The 6,355-nt window shown below is 37.1% G+C and overlaps 1 pseudogene; it reads left to right on the plus strand.

The window, feature by feature from the left end:
* Positions 1–1,381: 1,381 nt before the first annotated feature.
* On the plus strand, positions 1,382–3,900 carry LOC107003729 (annotated as a pseudogene).
* The last annotated feature ends 2,455 nt before the right edge of the window (positions 3,901–6,355 follow it).

Consider the following 6,355-nt stretch of genomic DNA (forward strand, 5'->3'; position numbering starts at 1 on the left):
TAGTTTCTTTTAATAGGTTTGGGCTTCAAGTGAACCCATTACTATAATTCAAAATCTGGTCCATAAAGATTGGGCCCTTTAATGATATCCATACAGCTCAAGTAGGTGATGAAGCTGCTAGCTTAATAAAGCCAAGCAAGCAGCGCAATTATTTTATTCCATTTTATGAATATTACATCCTTTTGCTTCAACTTAGAACTTAACTTTCAAATTTAAGCTGAATTACCACCTTACTATCTCTAATTTAAATACATCCGGAGGAGTCAACTTACAGTAAACTCAATGAAATGTGCGTGACATGATACATCACTTTCTGGCTAGTTTAAACCAACTCTAATCATATAAGGAACATTGTCCCTCACCTATACTATAAGGCCAGCTGTATCACAAGAATAGAACAAGCATATGCGTAAGACGGGCTGTTACATATCCACTATATCACTTTATACTTTAGATGCAAATACCACCTTGTGATCTCAAGTGTAAATAGGTCCATCAACATCAACTTAATTGGGTCGCATCAAAATCTCTGGACAGTTCACTTTAAACCTATTTTAGTTCCACTAATCACATAGGAAACCGAATCCATAACTATATCAAAAGGCAGTTTATAAGCATTATATAAATAGAACTAGTACACATAGAATACGGGGTGTTATAGAGAATAAGTGATATGAAGGAGATATGATAAGCTTCTTTAGAGGAACTGGTTTGTGATGTGGTTCCCATGCTGGCATGTCACCTACTGTTGGGCAGACCTTGGCAATTTGATAAATATGTTGTGCACCAAGGTAGATCCAACAAATACACTTTCGTGATTGAAGGTAAAAAGTATGTGCTTGAACCTCTCACTCCATATAAAGTGAGTGAGGACTATCGGGTTATGAAGGATCTTCGAGAAAGAATAAAAACTGCGAAGGCAAAAGGTGACGACAAAAGTTCCACCATCGTTCCAAAAGAGGGGAGTGCCTTGTCTAAAAATAAGAACAAGTGCATGATAGCAAAGCCAAGCAAGAGTTTAAGGGGTGTGGATGAGGGAAGATTTCTAGTGTGCCTTGTCGACACCAGCCTTTTGTTACATGCTAACTAACATACTAGCACTTTGCCTAGTATTATTTCTTCTCTTTTGCAAGGATATGATGAACTATTTCTAAATGAGATGCCTACTGGATTACCACCCTTGAGGGGAATCGAGCACCAAAGTGATTTTATACCGGGTTCACAAATTCCCAATCGTCCAGCTTATAGAAGTGACCCGGCAGAAACCAAAGAGCTATCAAGGCAAGTAGAACAGCTTCTTGAGAAGGGGTTGATCTAAGAAAGCCTAAGTACTTGTGCCATACCAGTAATTCTTGATCCCAAAAAAGAAGGTACTTGGACAATGTGTATTGATTGTAGAGCCATAAATAAGATCACAGTGGAGTATCGCCATCCCATTCATCGACTTGATGATATGCTTGATGAGCTATGTGGTTCTATTGGTTTCTCCAAGATTGGCCTTCAAAGTGGGTATCATCAAATTCGGATGAAACCGGGTGATGAGTGGAAGACGACTTTCAAGATAAAGTTTGGTCTGTATGAATGTCTTGTGATGCCATTTGGATTGACAAATGCCCCAAGAACTTTCATGAGATTGATGAACCATGTTCTCAAACCTTTCCCCCAACAAGTTTTTGTGGTGTATTTGATGACATACTTGTGTATAATAAGACAACGGAGGAACATGTATCCCATTTGAAACATGTGTTGATGAACTACTACAAGAGCATCTCTTTGCTAACTTCATGAAATGTTCATTTGGTGTTGACAAAGTTGTGTTTTTAGATTTTGTGGTTAGTGCAAATGGGATTGAGGTCGGTGAAGAGAAGGTGGAGTCCATCAGGACTTGGCCGACCCCAATCAGTACAACCGAGGTAAGAAGTTTTCATAGGTTAGCAAGTTTTTATCGGCGATTTGTGAAGGTCTTTAGTTCAATTGTTGTTCCTTGGAATGACTGATCAAGAAAGATTTACCTTTTGTATGGGGTGAGGATCAGGAGAAGACTTTTAAAGACTTGAAATTGATGTTGAGTTCTGCACCTTCGCTTCAACTAGCCAACTTTGATAAGGCCTTTGAAATTGAATGTGATGCTTCAGGTATTGGTATCAGTGGTGTGTTGATGAAAGAAGGAAAATCATTAGCTTTTTTAGTGAAAATCTAAAAGGAGCTACGCTCAAGTACTCAACTTATGACAATGAATTGTATTCACTTGTGCAAGTATTGGCTCATTGACAGCACTACTTGTGGCAAGAATTCGTGATAATGACCGATCATGAGTCATTGAAGCATCTTAAGGGGCAATCAATGTTTAACCAGCGATATGCTTAGTGGGTTGAATTCACTGAAACCTTTCCATATGTGATCAACAACAAGCAAGGCAAGGAGAATGTGGTAGTGGATACTCTATCAAGAAGATTTGTGTTGGTCAATACCTTGGTTTCTAGAATGATGGGGTTTGAAAGCTTAAAGGGATTCTATTATATGGATTCCGGCTTCAAAGATACCTTTGATAATCTTACTCGGGGGAATCGAGTTGATAGGTACCAATTGGTTAATGATATTTTTTTCGAAGATGGTCGAGCATGTGTGCCCATGAGCTCATGGAGAGAGTTATTTGTCAAGGAGGTTCATAGTAGTGGTTTTTTGGGACACTTTGGGGTACCAAAAACACTTGATATTCTTCAGTAACTGTTCTTTTGGCCCAAGATGAAACATGATGTGGAGAGGTTCTGTGGACAATGTCTAGAATGCAAGCAAGCAAAATCCACGACCAGGCCCCAAGGTATGTATACTCCTCTTTCTACTCCTAATGGTCCGTGAATGGATATTTCTATGGACTTTCTGTTGGGACTGCCTAGGACTAAAAGTGGACATGATAGTATACTTGTGGTAGTGGATAGATTTTCTAAAATTTACTCATTTTATTCCATGCCATAAAACCGATGATGCATCCCATGTAGCATCTTTGTTTGTTATCAATGTGCTTAAATTGCATGGAGTCCCTCAAACCATTGTAAGTCATCAAGATTCCAAGTTTCTAAGTCATTTTTTCAAGAGTCTATGGGGTAAATTTGGTACCAAACTTCTGTTCTCTTCCATCCTCAAACGGATGGACAAACCAAAGTAGTCAATCAGACTCTTTGAACAATGCTTTGATTCATGATTAGAGGAACCCTAACTACTTGGGAAGACCGTTTACCCTTGATTGAATTTGAGGCATGGTATGGTTTTAAATCTTTGTTTCTATTAACCATGATTCCTTTGTCTAGTGATGTTGTTGTGAGCCTAGATGCCAAGCAAAGGGCAAAAGAGATGATGAACATTCATGCCAAGGTCAAAGAGGCCATTCAAAAGAACAATTCAAAGGTTTCCATTCGAAATAATCGAGGGAGAAAGGAGGTGATCTTCAATCAAGATGATTGGCTGTGGGTGCATTTTCGAAAGAAAATGTTCCCACAAGTACAAAAAGGGAATCTAAGCCCAAGAGATGGACCTTTCCAAGCAGTCAAGCAAATCAATGACAATACTTATATGATTGACCTACCAAGTGAGTATAATGTTCATAATGTTTTCAATGTTACTGATTTATCTCCTTGTGTTGTAGGTGATACTTTGGATTCGAGGACGGATCACTTTCAAGAAGGGGAGGATGATAACGTGGGCAACATGGATAACACTAAAATGAGTGGCATGCCTCAAGAACATTCACAAGGAGCCCAAGCAAAGGATCTCCAAGGCCTACAAGCAATATTTATGAAAAGGGAAGTATTGGAGGAGATTGAAGGTCACCAAAGGAGGACATACAATCAAATTCAAAAGAAAGAAGGAAAGAGGATATGTAGGCAAATGGTCATTTCATGAATTCAAGAATTCACAAAAGAAGGCAACTAAAGAAGGTCCTCACCTTATTAACGGGAAAAGTTTTAAAGAATTGTCTTTTTCATTTTTAGTATAAATATTAGTCTGTTATCATTTTGCAAGACTTAGACTATGTTGAATATTGACTCCCAAATTGTAGTATGTTCTTAGTGAGTAACTAGTGAGTAATTCGGGTGCATCTTGGGATTTTTAGTTAGCTTCTTGAGTTTGATTAATAAAAGTGTTACCCCTTTGTGATTCTTGGTTTCATTTGAATATTCTTCCTTGGGTTAAATTTAGGTTGTTGAAGTCAATTAGAAGGTGAGGGTTTTATTACCATGTTTCCAATAATTTCAATAACTTGAGTATTAATCCACATATCCTTTATTTCTTTGTGTCTTTACTTGTTTGATCTTTATCACCTAACCTAGCCCTTCTCTTTTGTCTCATGATGATCTTTAGAGGTGAGTCTTCCAAGAATGCATAACTATTAATATTGTTCTAAAGTTTTATGCCACACCTGCAAATAGGGAATTATACTAAGTTATATATCTATGGTTGATTAAATTTACATATCTGCCTAACCTTTTCTGGTCAAAATCTTCACTACATAATGATACAAGGAAATGTTTTCCCAAATTTTTCAAAACTCAAATTAGTAAGCACAGAGGGGCATAGTATAAGGATAAATTAGTCACATTGGGCACATATATGGAGACTAGCCTAAAATGGAGCCTGCAAGGTATACGAGAATTGATCTATAGAAATACATGGTGTACGAGTGCATATGAGCTATAGGGTAACATGTGAGAGGATGAACTATAGGAAATGTAGGAATGGACCAGATGATCACATGATCCATGAGTACATAAGCTAAGACATGTAGACTATATGATATGCAGACATATAAGAAAATGAACTACGGAACACAAATCACATTGAGCAAGTGTTTTATATCACATAGATAGGTGGACTAACATGGCAATGAGTACATATATGGAATATGAGCAAGTGAAGCACATGAGACATGCAGATAATAGCTATAAGGCCTGAAATGGTTTATGATGCATATGACATATAAACAAGTGGTATGTGATTAATATATCCACGAGCACTAATATTGCCCATATCATATGATCAATTACCTGCAGTACCCACACAATATGGACAAGTGACATGTGGAAAGTAACATGTGCAATAAATAACTTGTAGGGAAAGTTCCTAAGAAAACATATTACATAAACAAGGGTGATCCGAAGCAGATAACACTTGCATGCAAGAATTCTACGATATTAGGTAACATGTGATAAAGTAATCCATAAAGGGCAAATGTCATACAAATATATGAGTTATGGAACATGTAACATATATGATTATATAACAAATCATCTTTGAAAACTATGAGATATCCTATAGAACCACTCCTTATATTAAGAAAAAAAACACTATCGTAAGAGTGAGAGTTCACGGGTACATTCTTCTAAGAAGATGTGCTTCGGAATACTACATCTCATATATGTAAATAGGTTAATCATCATTTTTATAAGCATATGGATAACCATACTATGTCTTTCTCAATTGAACCAATGTGATACAAATGGTACAAATTAAACTTTAGATGCAAATAACATAAAAGCATGTACATACCCTGTGGAGTGGGATGGTTGAATACTAGTCTGTGGACAATTTATCTAGAATTAACCTCAACCATAGTGAGCATAATATGAATAAGCTGATCAGGTAAAAGTTGAACGTGACTTCTTAACTTAGCCCTATCGCACGATCTGGATTATGAAGGAAGGTAACATTTCCTAAACGTCCAAGCAGCTCCCTAATTATAAGTAGGCCGCGCAACACATTCATAAGTAGTATTATACTAGACACGACTTTGTAGACTCCCTAGGATGAACAGCTATGATACCACTTTTGTCACACCCCAACCCTAGGAGATGCGGACAAAAGTACCATATGAACATATGCTTTTAAAGTGACCTTTGATGAGAAAGTAAACTATGAGCAGTATACTTACTGATGAGAAACTTTATATACAACACATGTTTACTAGCTGAACCAATACATGTAACAAGTGAAACTATGAATACAGATTATAGATTTACCATGTCTGCAAAGCCTCTACTGGAATCCATGACGGTACTACTATTAAAATACGCATAGTAAAGACTCGAAAAAGACACGAATCAACCTGGGTCTCACCGACAACCGCTGAATATAATGGGCTTTCTATTAGGGAGATCTACTAGTTTAGTACTTGTACCTACAACATGAAATGCAGTGTCCCAATAAGGGACATCAGTACGAAAGCAATTACTGAATATAAAAGGCATAATACAACCATAAGTATAATGTTTATAAGACATATGATACAATTGACCAGATGATCAGTGGTAGAAGAGGATGAACCATGCTAGATATATTAACCTCTAGGATGTTGTCCTTA

Source organism: Solanum pennellii, chromosome 11, assembly GCF_001406875.1.
Source record: "Solanum pennellii chromosome 11, SPENNV200".
Taxonomy (NCBI): Eukaryota; Viridiplantae; Streptophyta; class Magnoliopsida; order Solanales; family Solanaceae; genus Solanum; species Solanum pennellii.